This window comes from Periplaneta americana, chromosome 1 (genome assembly GCF_040183065.1).
Source record: "Periplaneta americana isolate PAMFEO1 chromosome 1, P.americana_PAMFEO1_priV1, whole genome shotgun sequence".
In the NCBI taxonomy this organism is placed as follows: Eukaryota; Metazoa; Arthropoda; class Insecta; order Blattodea; family Blattidae; genus Periplaneta; species Periplaneta americana.
This window is the reverse complement of record NC_091117.1, coordinates 222,682,280-222,709,376: the sequence shown is the minus strand read 5'-3', so window position 1 is coordinate 222,709,376 and position 27,097 is coordinate 222,682,280. Positions and strand designations below refer to the sequence as shown.

At 33.0% G+C, this 27,097-nt stretch overlaps 2 long non-coding RNA genes across 2 annotated transcripts in view; one reads left to right on the top strand and one right to left on the bottom strand.

Moving 5' to 3' along the window:
- Window positions 1-9,072, top strand: part of LOC138708245 (uncharacterized) — a 159,295-nt gene extending 150,223 nt beyond the window's left edge. Inside the window, exon 5 of the long non-coding RNA XR_011334654.1 lies at window positions 8,867-9,072. This is a non-coding gene — a long non-coding RNA (uncharacterized lncRNA). The remainder of the gene's footprint in view (window positions 1-8,866) is intronic.
- A 3,860-nt stretch (window positions 9,073-12,932) lies between these two features.
- LOC138708241 (uncharacterized) lies at window positions 12,933-23,439 on the bottom strand. Its single transcript, XR_011334652.1, has 3 exons — window positions 23,343-23,439; window positions 23,072-23,167; window positions 12,933-18,282 (listed from the first exon to the last, which is right to left on the bottom strand). It is a non-coding gene; the product is annotated as an uncharacterized lncRNA (long non-coding RNA).
- Window positions 23,440-27,097: the final 3,658 nt, after the last annotated feature.

The following is a 27,097-nucleotide window of genomic DNA, read 5'->3' as shown; positions in this document are numbered from 1 at the left end:
ATTCTGCATGGACTATCCGGAGGTCCATGTGGGATCCATCAGAGTTCTCTACTGTGGTCTACATCTGTGGGACTTGAAGGGTTAGGTACAGCTTACAGGATTAAAATTTTGGAAATTTTGAACACGTGTTTCCTTAATGACTGTATCTTGTACAATGATGAAAATTAGTATGTGTAAACACTGTCCTGCTATGTGGAAAAAATGTTTCGACGATTTAAAAAAAAAAATTTAGTTATCAGAAATGAAAAAAAAAAAAATGAAAGAATGAAGAAATAAATGATTGAATAAATAAAAAAAAATAAAAAAATAAATAAATAAATAAATATTAAAATAAATAAATAAATAAATAAAAAAAAAATAATGGAAGAAATATTTAAACAATTGAAGATATATTGAAAGAATTCAAGAAATAATGAAACAATTGAAGAAATATTAAAATAAACACAGAAAAATTAAAATAATGGAATAGATATTGAAATAATTATGGAAATATTTAAATAACTGCAGAAATATTGAAATAATTAAAGAAATATTAAAGTCATGAAAGAAATATTGAAATAATGAAAGAAATGTTAAAATAATATGAAAGAAATATTGAAATAATTACAGAAATATTTAAAGAATTGCGTAAATATTTAAATAATGAAAGAAATGTAAAAATAATTGGAGAAATATAGAAATAATTACAGAAATATAAAAATAATTGCAGAAATATTTAAATCATTAAAGAAATAAAAACATTATTGGCGAAATATTAAAATAATTACAGAAATATTTATATAATTGGAGAAATATTTAAATAATTACTCGTACATAAATATTTAAATAATTGGAGAAATATAAAAATAATTGGAGAAATATAAAAATAATTACAGAAATATAAAAATAATTGGAGAAATATAAAAATAATTGGAGAAATATTGAAATAATTACAGAAATATTTAAATAATTGGAGAAATATTAAAATAATTACAGAAATATTGAAATAATTGCAGAAATATTAAAATAATTACAGAAATATTGAAATAATTGCAGAAATATTAAAATAATTGGAGAAATATTGAAATAATTGCAGAAATATTAAAATAATTAGAGAAATATTGAAATAATTACAGAAAGAAAAAAATAATTGGAGAAATATTTAAATAATTACAGAAATATAAAAATAATTGGAGAAATATAAAAATAATTGGAGAAATATGAAAATAATTACAGGAATATTTAAATAATTACAGAAATATAGAAATAATTGGAGAAATAAAAAAAATAATAATAGGAGAAATATTGAAATAATTACAGAAATACAAAAATAATTGGAGAAATATTGAAATAATGACAGGAATATTGAAATAATTGGAGTAATATTAAAATAATTGCAGAAATATTTAAATAATTACAGAAATATAAAAATAATAGCAGAAATATAAAAATAATAACAGAAATATAAAAATAATTGGAGAAATATTAAAATAATTACAGGAATATTGAAATAATTGGAGTAATATTAAAATAATTGCAGAAATATTTCAATAATTGCAGAAGTATATAAATAATGAAAGAAATATTGAAACAATTGAAGAAATTTTTAAATAATCGAAGAAATATTTAAATAAATAAAACTTATGATTTAAAGAAGAAAATTGTTTTCATCAAGCAGAATTACAGTGTTTTACACATAATTTTCATTATCGTGCAAGATACAGGAATGGAGGAAAAAAGTGTTGAATATTTCGAAAATTTTACTGTTGTAAGCTGTACCTGACTCTTAAAAAATTTTCAAACTCCTGCAGGTATAGGCGGCAGCGGAGAGCTCTGGTGGATTGTACTTGGACTATGCGACAGTCCCTGTGTAATCCATCGGGGTTCTCCGCTGTCGTCTATACCTGTTGGACTTTGAAAATTTTTTTTTCCCGTTTTCCTGGTGTAGGCAACAGTGGAGAACCCTGGTGGGCTGTATGTGGACTATCCGGAAGTCCATGTACAGTCCATCAGGGTTTTCTGCTGTTGTCTACATCTTCCTTCCCATGTTTGCACGATGTAGGCAACAGTGGAGAGCTATGGTGGGTTGTATGCGGACTATCCGGAAGTTCGTATACAGCCCATCAGTGTTCTCTGCTGTTGTCTATGTCTGTGCATGTATATACAGAGTGTTTGGGGAGAAATAGTAAATATTTTAGGGGGTGATAGTATGGACTGCTCTGAGTAAAAAAGTTGATATGAACATGTGTTCAATTTTGATTGGGTACAGAGGTATAGCTGTTCGAATGTAATCCAAGAAGGTGTTAAGCAAAGGAAAATGATCATGTTCAATGCACTTTCTTTTCATGTGTTGCTACTCCTGTTGCTATGGGCTTGTTTATCTATTGTCATTTTTGTTTCGAAGATAAAGTTATGAAGTTGTGCTTTGGTTTACATAATTGAATTTTTCAACTGTGATTGTGATTTGTTGGTCAATTCTACTGTATCGTTTAGGCATACCGCATGTATTTACAAATGCTGATTATACCTGTATGGTATATTTTGTGTATGGGTTTCCATTACAAAATATATTCCATATCGGCATACTCATCATTTGTACATACGTGTGGCATGCTTAAACAATACTTTAGAATTGTCCAAACAATCACAATTACAGTTGAAAATTTTTAATTATGTAAATTAGAGCATTACCTCATAACTTGGCCTTCGAAAGAAAAATGATAATTGATAAGTAAGTCCATAGCAGCTGGAGTAGCAATACATGGAACGGAAGTGCATTGAATGTGATCATTTTCCTTTGTTTAACATTTTCTTGGGTTACGTTCTAACAGTTGTATCTCTGTATCCAATCAAAATTGCACACATGTTTATATCAACTTTTTTACTCAGAGCAGTCCATACTATCACCTTCTAAAATATTTACTATTTCTTCTCAAATATTCTGTATATACATAAAATTTCCCTCGCCAAATTATTAGATGCACGTTTATTTTGTAACATAACATATACATTATTGAAATAGCACAAGTTAAAGCACTTTGAAAGCAAGATAAACATTGAAAAAATAATATTTGTTAAAAAATATTTTAAAAATAATTATTTCGAAAGGATATTTTGGAAATAACAGAAATAGTTTTGAAGTAACATGTTTAAAAAGACGGTTTTAAAATATTGTTATGAAAAAATTGTTGAAAAGCTTGAAAAATATTTTGAAAATAATGTTTTGAAAACAATATTTTTGAAATAATTGTTTACAAATTATATTTTTTAAATATCATTTGTAAACAATTATTTTGAAAATATTTTTTACAAAAATATTATTTTCAAAACATTTTTCAAGCTTTTCAACAATTTTTTCATAACAATATTTTAAAACCGTCTTTTTAAACATGTTACTTCAAAACTATTTCTGTTATTTCCAAAATATCCTTTCGAAATAATTATTTTTAAAATATTTTTTAACAAATATTATTTTTTCAATGTTTATCTTGCTTTCAAAGTGCTTTAACTTGTGCTATTTCAATAATGTATATGTTATGTTACAAAATAAACGTGCGTCTAATAATTTGGCGAGGGAAATTTTTTTTTTCATAAGTTCTGGCGCTTGTACTGTACTGATGACGTCAGATATCTAGGTTCCGTTTGTATAGGCGAGAGGTGGCTCGCTCAAATGGAGAGAAAAGGAACTTTTCTAGTTCCTTTTCTCTCCATTTGAGCGAGCCACTTCTGCCTATATAAACGGGGCCTAGATATCTGACGTCATCAGTACAGTACAAGCGCTAGGACTTATATAAATATAAAAGGAGGTATAAAAAGCTGGATAACCCGTGTATATATTAAGTATTTTGGCGGGAAAAAGTTTTGGTTCAAACCAAGTAACAGGAAGTGGGCAAATTCAAATTTTTTCTAGAAAATACAAGACATATAAGGTTTAACTTAGAATTTATTCAAGAAAAAAACAAAGAACTAAACATACAGAGATATACACAAGGAAAACATATACAAACACTATACATAAAGAAATATACACAAAAAAACATACAACAAATAATACATCTAAAGACTTAGAACAAAAAAAACCCTACATATTATACATGACAAAACACGCAAAATAAAGATATACACATGAAAACAATATATAGGAAGGAATAACGCAGAAAACATACTTTACACAACATATTTTTATTATTAAACCAACAATTTATACAACAATAAACCTGAAAAGAAAAGACAACATATACCTTTATTTTGCGTGTTATTTTCGTGTATATTTACCCTGCAAAGCAAAGTTCCAATGCGATCTATACGTAATTTTATCGTAACTTGCGCAAACACGCACTCCGCTCTTCCAAATCTCGACTTTGCCTTGCAAGATAACACACAATACCATATTCACTCATGTAATAGACGCAATTTACGTCATGATCTCTCAATTAAACGTCTACAATGGTAACTGCGCAACAAAATGACAATTATCTAACAATCACAACTAGTTTCGACATCGCACACGCTACAACTATTGAAAATGACAAAAGTGCCTGTTTCTATTCCCCATTTCCGTCAATTTGTGCAAATTTAATAATTTTAACCCTCAAATTTGCATATTTACACTTATTACGATTCATTATAAAGCAAAATAATAATTACAGACAATAAATCCAGCAAACAACACGAGAATCAACATTAATCAAACCAGTACTGCTAACATTACGCGACGATTCTTTCCTTCTACATATTACTGGCAACAATTGCAGTGCGTACACTACGCGACAGCGTCTATTACGTGAGTACATATGGTATCACAAAACAATACATACAATTCTCGTCATAACTGCTATTGCAGCTGTCATTTCACAAAACATAGTTACACACACAACAATAAATCATAAAGCTTTCCTCCTAAACAATGAATGTAAGCAAACAACAAAGCAAATCGCTAACATTATCAATTATGATCCTCATCGCAACAGAAAACACAATCCTTGAAAAATATAAACTCATCAACAAAAGCAAAGAGAAAAGTGAAGAAAACGAATTAATCTAACAAGCTAGGAACACAAATACACTAGATATACGCCCCAATCACAAGAGAAAAGACGTTGATTCGGAAATACATGGACAAAAGCAAAAAGTAGTGCCAGAAATACACAACATACACACCCTCACATGAACAGAAAAGACGCTGAATCAAAAATATCAACTCATCAAGAAAAGTGAACAGGAACTTGCCACAAATACACAAGATATACTGCAACAGGAACGACGTTGATTCAAAAACATAACCTCATGAACAAAAGTGAGTAAAACCTCTTATTCTCTGAAAGTAGAACACGAGACATACACCCCAATCATAACAGAAACGATGTTCATTCAAAAATATACATATATCAACAAAAATGAACGGTAGACTGAAGAAAACCAATTAATCTCACAAATGCATAAGATATACAACTCACAACAGAAGAGACTAATCAAAAGTATAAACTCGTCGACAAAAGCAAATAGGCAACTGAATAAAACGAATTCATCTCACAAAGTAGATGCAGAAGTACAACCTGATCACAACAGAAACGACGTCAATTGGAAAACAGACCCATCAACAATAGTAAGGAGAAAACAGACTGAAACGATTATACCTAACAAAGTAGTGACAGAAATACACAAGATACCCACAACAGAAAACACGTTGATTCGGAAATATAACCCATGGGCAAAATCAAAAACAAAACTGAGTACAACAAATTCATCTTAAAAAGTAGTGCCTGAAATACACAACATATATACAACAGGAAAGACAATGAGTGGAAAATATAACCTCATCAACAAAAGTCAACAAAAAAAAAAAAAAAAACCTACTAAAACAAATTAATCTCAGAAAGTAGGGCCACAAATACATAAGATACACAGCCTCACAACAGAAAAGACGAATCGAAAGTATAAACTCGTCGACAAAAGCAAATAGCCAACTGAATAAAACGAATTAATCTCACAAAGTAGAAGCAGAGGTACATCCTGATCACAACAGAAACGACGTCAATTGGAAAACAGACCCATCGAAAATAGTAAAGAGAAAACAGACTGAAACGATTATATCTAACAAAGTAGAAATACACAAGATACCCACAACAGAAAACACGTTGATTCGGAAATATTATCAAAAACAAAACTGAGTAGAACAAATTCATCTTAAAAAGTAGTGCCCGAAATACACAACATATATACAACAGGAAAGACAATGAGTGGAAAATATAACCTCATCGACAGAAGTCAACAAAAAACAAATTAATCTCACAAAGTAGGGGCATAAATACACACCAATCACAACAGACAAGACTTGGCCTAAAAAACATCAACCCATCAGCGAAAACAAACAGTAAACTCAGTAAAACGAATTAATGGCACACAGTAGAGCAAGAAATAGACAAGATGTATGCCCCAAGACGTTGATTCAGAAATACAAGCCCATGGACAAAAGCAAAACCAACTCATCTCAAAAAGTAGCACCATAAACACCCTAATCACAACACAGACGACATTCATTGAAGAAGTACAAACCCAAAGAGAAAACTGAGTAAAACGAATTAAATCTCACAAAGTAGTTACAAATACACAAAATATCCATCCCAATCACAACAGAAAAGACATTGATTAAAAAATATAAACCCACAGAAAACTGCGCAAAACTTATTCATCTCACAAAGTAGGGGCAGAAGTACAATAGATATACACCCTGAACACAAAAGAAACGACATCGATTGAAAAACAGAAACCCACCGAGAAAAAACAAACAGAAGACCTACTGAAACTAATTTATCTCACAAAGTAAGGACAGAAATACAAACCAATCGAAAAAGTAAAACGAATTCATGTTAAAAACTAGGAACAGATATACAACCCGATCACAACACAAAAGACACTCATTCAGAAATACAAGCCCCTAGACAAAAACAAAAACAAAACTGAGTAAAACAAATTAATCTCAAAAAGTAGTGCCAAAAATACGCAAGATACACACCCTGTCATCAACAGAAAAGACGCTCAATTAAAAATATAAACTCATCAAGGAAAGCCAACGGAAATTTCAATAAACCAAAACATAAACTCTACGACAAAAGCAAAGACGAAAATGATTAAAACGAATTCATCTAACAAAGTTGGGACACAAATACATTACATATACACCCTGACAACACAAAAGACATTGATTCAAAAATATAAACCCATCGGAAAAAGTAAACACAAAATTAATCTAATAAACTAGGGACACAAGTACTCCACAGTCGTTGACAGCAATAGAAGAAGTGTATAAAGACCTGGAACAAGGAGCCGCTAAAATCAGGTTGCAGATTAATGCAAGTAAAACCAAACGGATGACACAAATAAGAAACAAACCGAATATATACAACCCTCCTAATATGACGATAAACATGTTTCAAGAAACTGAGAAGTTTAAATATCTTGGAACAATAATGACAAGTAACAATAACGAATTAATTGAAGTACAGAGTCGAATCACTGCAGCCAATAAGGCCTATTTTGCATTAAGCGCAATATTGAAATCTAACTGTGTGCACAAGGAAACAAAACTTAAAATATACAAAACTATTATTAGAAGTATTCTCTGTTATGCAAGCGAAACTTGGACATTATCCAAGGAGACAGAAGCTAAACTAGGTATATTTGAACGCAAAATACTCAGAAGAATTTTTGGACCGGTGCAAGAAAATATGCAGTGGAGAATACGTTATAATAACGAGCTATATAAATTATATAGAAGTTTCGATATTGTTACTTTCATCAAATTAAGGAGGCTTGAATGGGCCGGACATGTCTATCGGATGGAAGGGAACAGAATACCAAAGAAGATCTTAGAAGGGAAAATACATGGTAAAAGACCAATTGGAAGACCCAAAAATAGATGGATAGATGCAGTAACGATCAATTCTCAGGACTATCTCGGAACAACTGCCTGGAGGAGATTAGCACAGGACAGGGACAGTTGGAGGAAGAAAATTGAGGAGGCTAAGGCTCGACTTTGGACTGTGATGCCATCGTAGTAGTAGTAGTACAAGTACTCAGATATACACCCTGACCACAACAGACATGATGTCGATTCACAAATACTAACCCACCAACAACAACAAGGAGAAACTCACGAAAACGAATTAATCTCAAAAAGCAGACCCACAAATACACGAGATATACATCCTGACCACAATACCAACAACACCGACTCTAATATATAAACCCATGGCAAACAGAAAACAGGTCAAACGAATTTGTCTCAAAATGTAGGAACATAAATACAAAAATATCACCTCTCCACAAAAGCAAACAGAAAGCTGAATAAAACAAAGTAATCTAAAAAAAAATATAAAAGTCAGAAATACACAAGATATACATCCCAATCACAAGACAAAAGACTTTCATTCAGAAATATAAACCCATCAACAAAACCAAACAGAAAATTCAGTAAAACAAATTAATCTAACAAAGTAGAGACAGAAACAACATCGATTCAAAGGTATAAACCCATGACAAACAGAAGACTGGGTACAACGAATTTATTTTCAAATGAAGGAACAGAAATACACAAAATTATACACCCTGACCACATCTGAAAAACCTTCCATTCTAAAATATCAACCCATCCAAAGAAAGCCGACAGAACAACTGAGGAAAACCAATTAATCTACCATGCAGGCACTCAAATACTCTGACAACTGACACAACGCTGATTGAAAACTATAAACTCATCGACAAAAACAAAAAGAAAACCGACTAAAACGAATTAATCTAACAATGTACAAACACAAGTACATTACAGTGAGGCCACAAAGCCCCATTACCCCATATGTAAATTTAAGTTACTTTCTTTCTGTTTCAGATCATATCAACTAAACAATGACTGATACGTCTAATTACACCACTGAGCAACGTGTTACTGCAAGTTGTTGAGTCCGTGCAAGAAACCAAAGAGAACAGAGTTGCGCACTCACTTTCTGCACCATTTCAACAGGATCCTCCTCCAAAACAACCAATTTCCAGATGGGAACACAACCTCTTCTCCACAGGTGATGTAAAGGACAAGAAAACAAGTGGCAGACTACTATAAACAATTGCCATTCATTTTGTTTCTTTGTTTCTTTATAATACGATATTAAGTCCTCACTCTGGATGTACACCCCAATCAAAACTCAAACAATGTTCATTACAAAATATAAACTCACCGACAAAATTCACTAAAACAAATTCATCTAACAAAGTACGGACACAAATACACTAGGCAAACACCCTGACCACAAAAGAAGAGACACCGAATCAAAAATATAAACTCATCTACAAAGGCCAACAGAAAACTGACTGAAATAAATTCATCTAACAAAGCACGGACACAAATACACTAGGCAAACACCCTGACCACAAAAGAAGAGACACCGAATCAAAAATATAAACTCATCTACAAAGGCCAACAGAAAACTGACTGAAATAAATTCATCTAACAAAGCACGGACACAAATACACTAGGCAAACACCCTGACCACAAAAGAAGAGACACCGAATCAAAAATATAAACTCATCTACAAAGGCCAACAGAAAACTGACTGAAATAAATTCATCTAACAAAGCACGGACACAAATACACTAGGCAAACACCCTGACCACAAAAGAAGAGACACCGAATCAAAAATATAAACTCATCTACAAAGGCCAACAGAAAACTGAATAAAACAAATTCATCTAACAAAGTACGGACACGAATACACTAGACATACACCCTGACCACAACAGAAGAGACACCAAAACAAAAATATTAACTCATCTACAAAGGCCAACAGAAAACTGAATAAAACGAATTCATCTCAAAAAGCTGGGAAAGAAAGACACAATATATACACCCCAATCACAACAGATAAGACATTCATTGAAAAAGGAAACTCGACAAAAGCCAACAAAAAACTATTGAAGAAAACAAATTCATCCAAAAATAAAAAAAGAGGGGGAGGGGGAGAGCAGCAAAACAGAACCGACATCTATTGACAATAACGAATTTATCACAAAAAGTAGCAGCAGCAGCAGAGAACAACACCTAACAACCCACAATGTGCCACTTTCATCTACTACATTTCTAGAATGAACATGACAACCCAAGACGATGTACATCCAACAAGAACAACCAACTATACCTAAAACCCTATCTTCATCAATGTCAATCATGACAAATGACCAACAAAAATAGATATGTAACACAGACAGTAAGCTCACATTACATATAATTGTAGGTACCTAATTGTTACAATTCATTGTTGTGTGTGTATCTAGCTTAACACAATAACAAATTATCACATTTACTCATATTATAGACGCACTTTTCCCCCATAATCTTTGGATCAAAAAACATGCCCCAGTCAATAATCACAGCAAATTTCCACACCACACATTCCAGTAATATTAAAAATGATCCATTGTGCAACTTCTCCAACTGTAACTCATTTCACCTTGCAATCTGCCATTCAACTTGTATATTTTGTAATTACACTTAACAGTTTAATCACAGTTGTCATTATCACTTTCTTTTTTTTTTTTTTTTTCCTTATATCCTGTTTCATAATTGGTCACACCCAACCTCTATCATCTTGCTTTTTCGGATGTGACCCAGTTATAATTCATTTATACAACAATTTGTATTATGTATTTCAATGTGAAATTGGTCAGCTACTTTCAATTTTGAAGAATATTCATATGCAAGTATTTCAATAGTCTTCTTCAATCTTTCTCAATTTATGTAATTTTTGCTAGCAACAATAAAAACAACTAAAAAATAAACTTTCCAAACTCACCTATCATAACCGATCAAATTTTCCTTTCACAATTTTCACATAAGTGCATCCAATAATACCACATGTACCAACTCAAAATGTAATCTGTACATTATGAACAGATTCCCTCCCCCCTCTAACATATTTTTGCCACAAAATGGGCTGCATACATTATGCACAGGCGTCTATTATGTGAGTATAAACAGTAATGTATGAACTCAGATACAGTGTATGTATACACCAATATCAAACATGATCATTAGCAGTGTCATTTCATTATAATCACTTTACGATCACCTAACTCATGAAAATACTTTCATTTCAGTTAATATTTCCTACAACACAAACACGCAATTTCGTGCATATTTCACATCCTCACCAAAATTAACAAATAATTATTCACAATTATTCCCATCATTAAGTAAATAAACTCATAATTCAATCCCACTTAACTGAAAGGACGAGACTACATTGCCTTCTACATCAGCAGTAAAGACAGATTATTCTCAGCTTGCACTACTCCCCCACATCATTGTCATACACCACATATACAGTGTGATCTTTTGGACCCTCCACAGTACCGCAGCTAGAATAGCAGTCAAGCACCCGAAAAGCAGTTGGTAATGCTCTTAAGACTCGGCCAAGGTCAAGGAAGTTTATACCGTCTCAAAATTACCATTGTGACAAGGGTCGCAAGTAACAGTCGGTGCAAACTGTCTTCTAGAGTCTAAAATGTAGTATTTATTGATTTATTTATTTAACCTGGTAGAGATAAGGCTGTCAGGCCTTCTCTGCCCCTCTACCAGGGAATTACGACTATAATATGAAGAATAAAATTACAATTAACATTAAATTTACAATTACAATTACAATAAAAATTAAAGTACGGCAAGATTACCTGATTAATGAAAGCTAGACATTTTATCATAGAAGTTAAGAACAAAGAATATATATATATTTTTTTTTCACTGAATTACAAATTAAACCTACAATAACAAAATTCTATAGTGATGAAATTACCGGATATTGAAATATTTTGTGATAGATTAAGAGAATTATTTACAAGAAACCATGTCTGAACGAGTCTCAATTACTGACCAAGTGCCTAGTAAGTTTGCGTTTGAATTCAATTTTATTTCGACAGTCCCTGATGCTAGCAGGTAGCGAATTCCAGAGTCTTGGCAGGGCTATTGTGAAAGAGGATGAGTATGAGGAGGTGCGATGGGATGGTATTGTTAGTATTGTTTCATGGCGAGAGCGTGTGTTCAGATTGTGGTGGGAAGAAAGGTAAGTGAAGCGAGACGACAGGTACGAAGGAATAGAAGAGTTCAAGATTTCCAAGAGAAGGAGAAGTGAATGTACATTTCTTTTCTTATCTAGTTTAAGCCAACCTATTGATGGGGTAATATGATCATGTGTACTGTGACACAGTTGAAATGATCACAATAGAATGTGTTTAGAGAAGGCGGGCAATGCACGGCAGAAGTTCAAGTTTTAGACCACTTTCCAAACTCCAAATTACCGTATCATGATGCTATCTAGAATTTGATAAATCAATTTTGTGACACCAGTTCTGTACAAGATGTTGCGAGGAGTGGCAGGCCTCCCTGTGTTAACAGAAGATAAGCTCTTAGATATCTCTGATAACACGCTTAAAAGTCCAACAAAATCATTGACAGACAAACATTCCATATACTACGGCACACAAAGCAGTGAAACAAGAACTTGATTTGTGTCCTTACAAAGTTACACAAGAAACATATTAATTATTGCAAACAGTTCCACACCATGGTGTTAAAGTGTTGCATAGGACATTTTTTTATAGATGAAGCCTGCCTTACGTTCATTCCCAAAATACCACAATTTCCTCATCTGAAAACCCACATGCTGCAAAAGAAACCGAACTGCATCCAGAGAAAATAGATGGTGTGCTATATCCCATCTATAATTATTGGCCCAACTTTTTCTTATGAGACCGTCAATTCTCAATTTTACTGTTCCAATATTGATTCCTTTTATTCCACAGTTAAACAAAGAGCTGCTAAATGGTTTTTTCAACAGGTTAATGCTACAGCTCGCACATCTCATGCATCAATGAATTTCTTAGGAGGCATTTTCGGAGAGAGGATAATTTCACAACAACTATGGTCTCCGAGATCCCCTGATCAGATTCCGCACAATTATTTCTTTTGGGGTGCTGCTAAGTCGATAGTATATAAAGACAACCCTAAAACAATTGATGACCTAAAACTGGCAATAACAAATTATACAAATTCAGTGACGAAAGAAACTTTAATTAACATAATTGATAATAAAATAACACATGTGGATCTATGTCTTCAGCAGAACATAGGACATTTTCAGCATCTTATTTAAATGGGTAAGTTCATTTATTATTATTATTATTCTCAGTATTTCGTTGCTTCTCATTATTTATTTATACCATATTTGCTTTTCTCTCTCTTTACAATTTCCTCTATATTCATTCATTCCCACCAGTCCATCAATACCAAGAGAGTTTTGTACTCATTCCTGAAGGGTTCAATGCTAACACGCCTACATATAATCAGAGTTACCACTACATTCCTCCTATCTAGTCGGTTCTCACTTATTCCACTACTGTGCACCAACTTAAAGATCACACTGTATTATGTTATGCTCAACAATGAAATATGTAGAAATGTGCATTTAGCTTTAATTCTCTACAAAACCCGTGCTTCATTCTAAATACTATAATTATCAACTATTACTGTCTATTTAAAATAACTAAGCAAAAATTCCAGTATATTTTTCACTCAATTTTTCAACGCCCATGATTACATTCACTTTCCAACAAATCACACTGCTAATAATCATTTACAATCACAAAGTCACACCAACATTATACAATAAACAAAATTCACTGCCTCTGGAGAAGCACTCAATTGCATCCAATTCCTCACATTTCTCATGTCTTTCACAAACCATTTCATTTTCCACTCACTATGCCAGCTGATATTTTCAACTACACAGTTACTTTCACGAAAAAGTCTCTAGAAAACCAGCTTTAATACAAATTTCCCTAATACGAACATCAACAATAAACTATATTCGCAAACTTGCTATATTAAAAACAGTTGCAATTTCAATTTCCAATATTTTTTAAAAAGAAAGAAAACCTGTAACATACCATTACATTCCAACAAGTCTATTAGTATATCATACAAGTTAAGTCATCAAGTTTGACTCGCACTTCCAGAATCAGCTCAACACCTCATTTTCAGCAAAATATTTCACAACAGAGACGCAGAAGAGGAAGGAGGGATTCAAGAATACATCAACAAAATGTAAAACAACAAATAAGTAACGCAGATACAAGGGACATCAATACCAGGGGAGAGTGAATATTTAATTGATGAAAAACGTGTACGTCATAAGAAAGAACAAGGCGCGGCAATGTACTTACACTGAGTGAAGGACGAGATTTCAAGGGATAATAGCAATAGAAAATGAAATGAAACTACAGTAGGACCCCAATTATCCATCACCCTATTAACCGATCAGCGGATTATCCGACTGTCTTCCTCACACTTTTTTTTTTTTATTGCAGAGAAAATACGAAGTTCTGTACATTACGTTACGTATTTTTTATAGCTAGAGTTACAGCAATCCTTTACCACTAGCATTACACAGTATGTAGTAGGAATGCTTTCGTCATTGTCAGCAACCATAAACAGTTATTATGGGAGGGTGTTTTTTTCCCAAATTGTAAAATAGTCACAATCAGCTTTCAGAAAAATGTCCCCAAGAATTTACACACAACTGCAAACCCGTGCACCATTCAATATTGTCCTCCTGTTCAAGTGGCCGTACTCTATTACTTGTATGCAAAATGTCTTCCACGAATGTCAAAAGAAAAATTAAAAAAATGTACAAATAATTGAGCAGCTTTGGAAAAGAGAAACTGTGGTATATGTCGCATCAGAATACGAGATTGGCATTACAACTGTGAGCGATTTAAAAGAAAGCAAGGATAAAGAGCTACATATTACTGTACTTCATTGTGTTTGTTATTAATTACGAGCATAATATGTCTCGTGTGAAGACATCAGTGGTTGCAGCATGGCAGAAACTTTAAATTATATACGAAACTGTATTATACACTTAACTGATGAAAATCATTCATAGTACGGATTACCCGATTTTTTCGATTAACCATTCAGTTCAGTCCCTTCATTAGTGCTGATAATAGAGGTTCTACTGTATAAATATATAGCAACAAACACAAAGACAAAAATATGACACAAACAAACAACAATCAGGACTATTATTATATAGTAACAGTGTACCAATGATGACAAGTATAAGTGAAAGTGGAAGAAACATCAGAAAGAAAATGTGAAAACTGCACAACTTCAAGTAGTAAATTGTGACAGCTGCAACGGGGTTTGAACACGCGTCCAACAGGGCGCGCGGCAGACGAAACACTGGTACGGGGAGCATCTGCATGCTGAAGGGCAGAGGGGGTGTATTACGTCAACGCGACGAGGGGAGGGTGCGCGCGCAACTGCTGCGTGCAGAGTGAAGGGGGGACGGACCCTCCCGACTCTTCCAGAAGTCCGTCGAAGTGGAGATATCCAGATAATTCGAGAGAGCTATCTCTGCACACCCGTAGAAATTTCTCGCAACTATGATTTTGCTATAAAAGAAGAAACGCCAGCGAACTCGGGCAGTTTCAGTTGATTAGTCAGCCAGTCAGTGAGTAAGCCAGAGCAAGCAAGCCAGTCTTGTGTACCGGAGTTCAGCTCGAGTGTGCGTCCGCAACTGTGTCAGCATCCGAAGGCCTGAGTTCGAGTACAGTGAACTGTCTCTGAAGGTCTGTGGTTCGAGATACTGTGAACTCGAGTGACTGAGCTAGAAGAACTGTGAACTGAGAACTGACAGTTCTGATTTGTAAATAGTGCTTTGTAAATATTAGTTAAGATTAACAGTTCATTGTTGTTCGTACTAGTCCAAGTAAATTGTCATTGCCGTCAGTGGAGTGCTATAACGAATACTGTGTTGAGTGAAAATCCTATTGTTGACAAGAGCATTTAAAGTGAATTGTCGAAAGGAATTATTGTTGGAAGAATAAAATCCTATTGTTGAGTTGAAATAAATTTACAAAATCATAAATATTACATAACGAATGATTTCACTAGGGCAAGTAGTTCCAATAGATAAGCAGCATATATTCAAGAGCAATAAGGAATCTAAAAGGCACCTACAAAGTAATCACTAGTGATAACTACAAATTTTATATCAACTTGTAAATGATGTACAAAACAAAACTGCATGCTTAGGGAGAAAACGCGGTCATGGAAAAAAAAGTAGAATACAATTAATAATTAAACTATAGCAGGAGGTATAGATGGCATTTACAAAGAGCAAATATTTACATAATTGCATAAATAACTAATAATGAAAGAAGTGTACGAAGAGTATTAGAAAGAAATAGTAGAACAGCAATAAAACGTAAATACTGACTTATAATGTGACCCAAATACACAAATGTCATGGCACACCATGATGGCTACTCATGGTATTAAATCTCACCGCAATCAGCTGGCATATAGTAGGTAGAAAATGCACTTATCTCAATATGTATCTACTTTGTCTTTCCTATTAAACCTATAAGGTAAGAGCACCAGTAGTCGACATATTAAGGAAACGTGCACTATTTTTTTTTTTTCAATCTTCCGACTGTACTGTACTGTAAGAAACAGTTTTAAAAACTGACACCTCCAAATCCCTACGTTAATCTACATATGACTTAATATATGTATATTAAAAATTCCATTTAACAATAATCTCTTGACATGCACCTATAGTTGACACATTTTTCCATACCCTGAAAAAAATTATACAAGTGGAATACACAATAAAACACCTTATACAACTTATTAAGCTTTTATTGTATTTGTATTATTACTTCACAACAACTTTAATTTCATACACATACTTTAAAACACCACTTCAATAACAAGAAAGATCCAATTATTTCTCCTTCACATTCAGTCAGTTTTTCTAAACACATCTTATCTGTTCCGCCCTTATAGTCCGCTCTAGAGTCTCTACATACCCAATTATTTTATTCAGATATATGCAACAAATGTCATTTTCATCTGCTTCAAATTATGTTTTACTTCCATTAACACTGTTCAAACCCATTACTTTTTATTTCAGCAATACAGAGGTAAGTAAATCTGGATGTATTTCTCTCCCATCTCCCCCCAACAAATTCACAAATTATCTAATTCCCCCCTTTAAGAGTCTCTTCCTGAAGACTTTCTACCACATCTCATCACACCACTCAGAGTCACTAGTATTCATCAATGAAACTGCACTTTCATCACAACTTTCTGATTCTGACATTTCTCTCTCTTTCTCCCCTTGCTGCTTCTTTTTCTTCTCTTGCTCTCTTCCATTCTTCTTCTCTTTCTCTCGGGAATATTGCTGAATTGTTCCATCTAAAAATGCTTGGTCTTCTTCAATATTGTCTCCTAAAGCTGAAACATTGGGTACTTAAGGTTGACAGCCCTGTCAACTACAGCTTCTAAGAGTTGAAGACGAAAAAAATTTGGATATTCATGCACTCTGTGGGAACCATGTTTAAACGAGTTATAAAATGTAATATTAAGTTCAGATCCTCAAGTTGACATAGCTGTCAACCTTAGAGAAAACACAAATTCATTCTAAAAATTGGTGTCAACTATAGGTGTCCTGTCGACCAGAGGTGCTCTTACATCTACAGGGTCAACCATAAGTAATGTCATTAATTTCAAGACATTCAGTTGTTTAAAACAACTTTATCATACAATTTTGTTCCATTCTGCTTCCTTTTCGAGAAACAAATTATTTTACATGAAATATCTCATAGGATATTTTGCGAAAGCTATTCAATCAATTCCCAATATGCTCAGTCAGTTTAAGAGAGGAGTGTATTATGATAATAAATGAAATGTACAGAAATTTAATCCAAACCACTGACCTTCAACAACTCAGGTCGAGGGGTTTGTTTAGAGCAACACAACTTAATGTGTTGTAGTGCACAGCATAGCAACTTCTCATAATTCATGTATCTTAAAATGCACGTTTCTCTGGAAAACTATTCAAAATATAGCAAAATGCTATCTGACTTTTTTGTTGCTATTTACTCAAGGAATCACCCACCACAATTATTTACATTACTTTCGGTTCACCCTGTATATAATCTGTTCTAATGTACTGTGCAATATCATTCTTTCCAACCTTAAGATGAGGACATTCCTCTTGAAATCCTTCACTTCTTCTCAAGTCCTCTTGAAATCCTTCACTCCTGATGTCCTCTTGAAATTCTTCACTCCTGATGTCCTCTTGAAATCCTTCACTCCTGACGTCCTCTTGAAATGCTTCACTTCTTAACAATCTTGCTCACTGGTCTCAGGAAAATCTGTGGTCATCCCCTGGCCGGCAGACAAAACACCTGGAGGAGAAATTCACAATAATGTCAGCTCAGTGTTATCCAAAATGCCATATCTTACTTTACAATTCCTCTTTCTATTTCCTCATTCCTTGTACTATTAAGTTAGACTAAACAGGCATCCCAGTTTTCACACAATTGTCCCAGTGTCCCAACAAAAATTTCAAGACACTTTCATTTCCCGGATTTTAGTAGAGACGCGAAATACAAAATTTCTTCTATTATTTCATTTCATCATTACCACCAGCAAAAGAATTCAACACCATTACAAAAATATCTATTTTCACAAGACAATAAGGCACCAAAAGAGTATTTCACTAAACAACACTGCAATGAGGTGAAAATAAATTTTATACCTGCACGACCACAGCAATATTATTATTATTATTATTATTATTATTATTATTATTATTATTATTATTATTATTGTTATTATTATTATTATTATTATTATTATTATTATTTCACCTAACAGGACTGTACTCAGGTGGAAACAATTTCCAGAATACAAGAAAATTCAATTTCTTACTACCCTCCCCTCTAATCTTAAAACAGTCTAGTAATAGGTGTAAGTAAACCTCAAAACAGTTTTCCTTTACAATTGTATGCAGGCACATGGATTTTAACTATACCATAACACAGTTCCACAGACAAATTCTAAAATCTCGATAGCACTGAAAACAATATCCATGACTAGTCAACTGTCAATTTTTCTTTCACGATTTTAAATGAACTGTATCATTTCTAACATTTCTCAAATCCAATCCACAGCTGCGAATTGTCTAGGTGACAGAATGGAATACTTATTTATTAACATAACCAAACAACCTTAAAGTGCAGTGATGCAAAATATCCCTGAAAGTTCCATCACACTGTAAATGCGTTTTTCATGAGTTCATTTTGTACCTTTTTACACAAATTAAATATTTTTCGAACAAATAACAAAGGAATAAATTTTCAGCTTCTTCGCATTCATATCTTGCCTCAATATTCGAACAGTTTTACCATAAATGAGGGGCTTAGAACAAAAAGCAGGTAAGTGACATTATTAAAAAAATGAGGTAAGTGCGTGTTGCGATAGCCCAAAAGGATGTTTCTTTGGGATAAAATCAGGTAAGTGATCACACTGTGCAGTGCTGCTATATGGGCATCATTTCACCAAACTAGTGTATAATATTTCATTGCATGTACAACTTCAACTGTAATTTCCTCAAAAGGTCAATTCCATGATAGGTTGGATATTGAAGTTAAAAATTAAATTTCGTGTTCAGCATATGTTCTTTATATAATTTTCTTCAGGAAAGTTCATATTTTTAGAAATTAACAGAAAAGTTCGATTTATTTAATTCATCTTTGTTTTACATACATCTGAAGTGAATATTTTTTGTGTGTACTTTTGATCTGTCAAATTTACTTTGGCAGTTTGTTGCCAAACCATAACTTAAAATTAATAAACAAGGCTGTTCTCTGTTGTAATTCTATTAACAGAAGGAGAAGACTTTGAAATCAGTGTCAATTTACTTTTATGAATGTCAGTGAGTTTAAAAATTTGCTATTTTTAAAATAAGTGTTTTTATGTAACACCCGTCACAGAATATGCTTAAAGTTACTCTCTTGCTCTCAGTTTTTGTCCTGAAGGCAACAATTTTTGATAGCTAAGTCGAAATATAATGCCAAAAGTACAGTATTTTTTTAATTTTTTTTTTTTAAACTAAAAATAACAAGTGTTGTAATGTGATGGGTGTTACAAAATTAGAGCACGGAGAACACAGGAATTCAGTATTTTGATTTATTGCAGGTAGTTCCCACAACACATTATTAAATAGGTTTCAAATGTTGGTAAATCTGAAGTTTAAGTTATCAACAGTCGTCAATACCTGTTTCCTCCAAAATCTTACTTGTCTGAAAGATTTCCCACCAAATTTACATTAAGCTGAATGTTTGGTCGAAAGTTCTGATTTACATAAAAATTATAGGCTACAAAGGTAAATGTACTTATGTTCTATTTTTGTTAATCATAGTACTTTTCTATTCTGTAACGTTATTTCTTGCTTACTTAACAAGGAATGAATAACTGAAGATATTAACCACTGGCATAACCTAAACATAAATGTAGATTAAGCTGCTGCATTTTTAGGATACACGAAGCTGCATGTTAACCATGCAATTATTTATTTTAAGGTTTTGAGATAGCTGGATAACGTATATATTTAATTGCAGAACAGGGAAATCAGCAGCTGAGAGCAACCTGAATGCCGTAGGTGAAGAAAATTAAATAAAGATAAAATTCTGTGGTGTTCGAGTAAAGGGGGATAAGTAATTTTTTGTGCTGATGGAATTTTGTTCCCCAGATGAACACACAAATTAAATTATACAAGTGAGTGTGCAAAGAATACTAGCAGTTGATGTGTTTTATTTGTGTAGAAAAGTATTTTCAGTAAGAGTTCCAAGTTTAATTTTCATTTATCACCAAGCTCATTTTATGACATCTCCCTTTACCCAAACAACACAGATGAGAGAGAGAGAGAGAGAGAGAGAGGGAGGGAGGGGGAGGGGGATGGAGGGAGAGAGGGAGGGGGAGGGGGGTGGAGGGAGAGAGAGAGGGAGGGAGGGAGGGAGGGAGAGAGAGAGCAAAGAAGCTATCAAGAAAAGAATTTACTGCTCACAGTAAGAAAACAAAACTGAAAGTTTGAAACTAAAGGGCAAGAAAAGCTGCATTAATAAACACTAGTCTTTTCAGTGAAACGAAATTTCAGTCACTAGGAAAAGCTGTCCAATTAGTAAAAATTGAGACAGCTCTGAGTATGATGCTGCTTAAGTTGTTGCATTTTGTTTTGTAATTACAGTTTTAGTAAAATTTATTAAATTCCATTGTGAAAAATATAAATTTATATTTAGCATTTGTTGAAGTGAAGTAAATTTATGTTAGGAACAACAGTTTAATATCAAAAGCGAATCTGTACTTCTAGCCACACTATTTTGATTTTATGGCTGTATTCTTTATTGTTTCTATTAAATATTTGTATTAATTTACTTTAGAGCGTCAGAAGTACAATTCTGAAGCTGTCAACATCATATTTGTAGTTTACTAAGTGAAAGTTAACTTAAAAAAATTGCACACTTTGAAAACATATGTCTACCATTGATATTAGGCTACCAGTACTCTTAAGTCTATGTGGTGAACTACAGAAAAAAAAAAAAAAAAAACCAATGTGAAATTTCTTCAGACAAGTAACACCCATCACATAAGGTTCATTAAATTGTAAGTGCAAGGCTTAATATTTTAATTACATCCATTATATCACTAGATTCCGTGAACTTCACAGACTTATCAGTTAAACTGTATCATTAATTTATACATGTCTTTTTCATGTTACATCCGTCACATTGTTTATTTCACTTGTATAGAGCACATTGTATAGAGCACATCTAGGTCAGAAAGCATGGGTAGACATAACGGCTCGGTTAGAAAAGCCAACGTACTATGGTAGGAACGATCATGATTTTAAAATCAAATGTAGGAAACAGAAAACGGATGTAGGTAAATTCTCATTTTTAAATAGAACTATAAATGATTGGAATGACCTACCTGCAGCGGTCTTTGAGGGCTGTCCTTCCTTAAGGAGATTCAAGAATAATTTAAAGAGTTGTGTATAAAGTGAAAATTAAAATTAAGGTGACACTCAACATTTAATTTTTTAAGGTGACATGTATTTATCTAGCCTGACGAGTTTACTTCCTTGGTTTGAATTGTAAATTATTTAAAAATAGCGTGTAAGAGGGCCTTAGACTAGAAATGTTTAGTTTAAATGTAGTTCTGTTTATAAGTATCCATAAGAATGCAATTATTTCACTTATTTGAACTGTTGTATCAGTGAAGCGAGGTGAGTCAGTGAAGTTATGGTTTTACAGTGCAGTGAACAGTTCCGATCAGTGATAATTTATAGCGTCAATGAAATGTGTTCTATAGTGTCAGTGAAATGTGTTACAGAGTGTCAGTGAAATGTGTGCTAAAGTGTCGGTGAAATGCGTCATAGTGCAACTACAGGGAATGAGATGAGAGTAAAGTGAAAGGCTATTGAAACTTATGTAGGACCTATACGTAATTATGTAGGTTGTGTTGTAAAATTAGGTGTTTTATTTTATGTTTTATTATTATTGTGTTAAATTGTATTGTGTATTATTATTGTATTGTGTGTAAAATTGTATATGTGTTGTAAATTGTATTATGTATTGTAAATTTTATTGTGTATAGCTTATCATTTTAACTGTGTATTGTTAATATTGTATATACCACTGCCACGGGTGCTTGCCCACTTGCAGTGTAAATAAATAAATACAATACATTATATCACCTGACAAATAATGTTTAGAAAAAAAAAAATAATTAGTTGTGTCTGACAAGCAAGAAGTGGAGATTCATTGGAGTATAAAAGAACTAGTAAAAATATTTGATTAATTATTGTATTCCAATTAAATTTCGAAGAATGTCTTTCTGAAAGTAACACCCGTCACAGTGGAATTGACCAAAACTAGGTTTCCATCACTTACCTGCTTTTTGTTCTAAGCCCCTCAAATGACATTCAAATTTTAGATTTCATTTCTTTTGCCTAAGCCATTACTCAAATACCAAAATGACATTTCACTTTTTGGTTACTTACAACCTAAAGATTCTGTTCTTCAAATTAATGTAGTCAGTGTCTATAATCCATGAAACAATTATCCATATCCAAGTTTTACCCTAAACTTTCAAAGCATGACATTTTAACATTACTTAGTAATTCATGTTTACCTGTTTATGCACGTTTTCTGACTGCTATTTCATCCACAGTTCTCCCCCACCTCCTGTTCCAGAGCCACCTCCAGTCCACAACTGCCCCAAAATACCCTGCAACACGACACATAACAATCACATTTCTTTACAAGTGGCTTACATTTTCCGCAACCTATAAAACAGCAAATTTTCAGAAACCTAAATCCACAAAATTTAACTCTTAACTATATTCTGCGTCTGATAATTTACTGTGTTTCAATATCGACACTAGTTAGTAATCCATGTTTACCAGTTCATGCATATTTCCTGACTGGTATTTCTTCCACAGCTGTCTCCCATCTCCTGTCGCAGAACCACCTCCAGTCCGCAACTGCCCCAAAATACCCTGCAACACAACACATGCCAATCACATTTCTTTACAAGTAGCTTACATCTTCCACAACCTATGAAACAGAAAGATATGCAAACTGCACTCATAACAGAACATGCACATCTTCAGAAACATAAATCCACTAATTTTTAATTCTCCATTATATTCTGTGACTGTATCATTACTAGGGACCGGATTTTTATGTAATTACATATTATGTTTCTTTCAACCTAACCGTATATAAATAACAAATCTTTGCGAACCTTGTCGGGCGTGTGATAAATCACTGCCTACAATGAAAGTATTTTTATGCCTCAGATCATTGCTGGACTAATCGCATTGGTCCAGTAGGACAAAGCATGTATTTTAATTGGTTAAAATTATATCACACATTGTTCGAACTCTTTTCTTGCGCATAATCTCATTATAGCGACTTATCACTATAATGCACTGAATCAAATTAAATATAAGAAATGCTTGATTAACACGACATTTGTAAGTACGTGAAATCAAAAGTGCTTTTAAGCCCATCTCATCTGGTGGATGGCGTGGTCGGCACCCCGGGCGGGAAACGGATAACAAAACATAAAAAGTGTTGGTGAAGAGTTGAGGCGGTTAGTGAAGACTGGCAGAAAGGGTGAATTTGAGAGACTTGGAAACGGCATGGCGTCATCCAATGAAATACCTTGCAAGTAGCTTTGTACATTTGTAAATATATAATAAATCAGGTAGAGTTTACAATATTCCAATAATTTCAGACTAAGTTTAGTAATCATGTACTTTTCCTATAGTATCCTGAGAGCTCCAGCTCTTCCAGTAAAATCGTTTTCCATTGTTGTGTACAATGTGGTGTCAGAAATCCTGCAGAAGTCGAACACAGTAGCCATCAAGCTACCAATCAGTGCGACCTAAGTGATGGTCGCACAACAAACATTACCATTAATATATTAAAATTTGATACTACATATTTTTACATATTTACCCCACATTATGGCTTGATATTACGTAAATCTACTTATTTAGGGGTTTTATTCATTTTTACATCTCTAAAAGGACAAAATATTGTTCTGCACACATCTTAACAAGTCGTTCCCATGCAATTTGCAACCTTACCCACCCTCTTCCTAATCCTTCCAGGGAAAACCCGTGTCAAGTCTGACATCAGCCACAATAAAGTAGCCAACTTTTGAAAAGAAGCTGGAGTAAAGAAACAAACTGGAAAGATGTTAAAAGATTAAAATAAATAGCTTTTCAGGTTATTGCTTGACCTCTTTACTTTTATTCTTATTAATTATTCTGTAGGACCAAAAAAATAATAATCTTTACGTACATTCTTTACTTTAAATTTAGTAGACCTATATGGAAATGGGATTTTCCAAGCAATTACAAAGTATGGTTCTCGGCTGGAATAATCCTACCCTTCTCAATGAGACAGGAATGTCACTTTTCAACCAACAGTTTGTAAATGGCTATAGTTTGAGGTTTTAGTAGGTACTTTGTTTCTTACAGGGAGCAGCTAAAATGCATGTGTCCCACATCTCCTCTTATTTTCTCCTAATCCAGTAAAGCAAAACAGTGCTTGTAGTTCTGTTGTGTCATTCATTTCACTCAGTTCTCTAGTTTTAGTACTTACAGTATAAAGTGCAAGTGAGTTTATCTACTGCTTTTAACTAAATACAAAAATAAAACCATGGATTGCGATGGATGAAGCTTTCACTACAGATGGAAAAATAGTAATGTGTCAAGTGTGCGGTAAAAAAGTCGGGTGCTCTATGAAATCACAACTGGAGAGTCTTACCTATTCTATACCTGCCAGATATTGATATTAAATATTTTCATGATTTTACATATTTTGGTACATATTCAGCTTATTTTTCTTACATTTCACACCTTGATATTACATAAAAATCCGGTCCCTAATCATTACTACTGTTCATTCACTGTGTTTCAATATCGACACTACTTTGTAATCCATGTTTACCAGTTCATGCATATTTCCTGACTGGTATTTCATCCACAGCTGTCTCCCATCTCCTGTCGCAGTACCACCTTCTCTGTCGGTTCATCCACAGTCCACATCTGCCCCAAAATAACCTGCAACAGGACACATCACAATCACATTTCCTTACAAATGTTTTACATTTTTCCGCTACCTATCAAAGAGCAAGTTATGCAAACTGAATCAGTAGTAGCACATCGTCACAAATCTAAGGCTCGTATTCATAGTTGACACTTTATATCACCACTTTGCAAAGTGACAATTTTGAAGAAAGTGCCTCTTTCATATTAGTGGTATTCAAAGACGATTGAAGAAGTGCACTTTACAAAGTATCACTTTACGCCAGCAAAGTGTGGAGTTACAATTTGGTTGGTAACAGAAGTCCCACAATGCCTTTCAAAACAAGTGAACAAACAATAACAAATTAATGTGTAACCTACTACAAATTACAATGCTTGTGATTTGAATTGGGAACCTAATTGATTGCGCGACAAAGAAAATATATTATATTTAAAGTTGTTTTATTTCAGTTTCAGATAGTTTACATTATTTCAGTCAGTTCAGATATATAATATTTTATTAAATAGGTAATTAGTGATGCTGCTGGTGAAATTAGGTTTTGTACATATTTTTTCATTGATTTATGTCGCTAAGTTAGGTTTTGTATGTATCCATTCCACTGATTTATATAGTTCGGTTAGATTTTGTACATATCTTCTATTAGTTTATATAGTTTTGTTAAGTTGGACTGAGTAGGTTAAGTTTTGTGTATATATATCATTAAATTTATATCATTAGGTTAGGTTTTATACGTATCTGCTTCATTGATATATAGTTTCATTTCCTTTACTTTCATTTTTGTCTTTTTCGTGAATAGTGAATAGAAGTAAAAAAATAATGAAATAAACACACTGCTATTATTATTATTATTATTATTATTATTATTATCTTCTCTCTCTCGTTTCCATTATTGCCTGCTCTTCAGGAATATTTTGAATGCCAAATTTTTCTACAATGCAAAACAAAATAGGCCTAATAGTATGAGATGTCTTTTCATGGTGAGGTTATGACTGCACAATAACTAGAGACAGTATCTCAGCAAAAGCAGCCATATCTTATGTATTGCTTACTGGCGTGAAAATATATATTATCAAAACAGTAATGATTATAGCAACATCAAGATAAATCTTATCTCAAAATACAGGCAGTCAACAAAAATCAAAATCATTTTAAACCCAATATAATTATGGAATCTGCTTACAAGGCAGGCACGTGAGGTCTCACAATGCTAATTTAAGATTGTTATGCCTACATTAGATTGAAGTTAGTTTAATATTATTTAAGTTAAAAAATTCGTTTCAGTAATAAAAATATAATTATATAGGCATATCTACCTACATATCACTTCATCGAATTGAGGTTATAAATATACGAATGTTACTGAACTATAATATTATAGATATTAATGTATGGTACATATCTGTAGCATAGAATTTTAATGCAGTCAATAAATGTATTATTGGAGGCACTGGCAAGCCTCTATTATTCATTTCTGTCAACTGGTCATCAAAAAGATAAGCAATCTCAATAACAGTTTCTTTATCAAATCAGAACCATTTTTTAAAATTCTATATCATTATAAAATTTCATGGGATTGTCTTTAGGCCTATCTCTA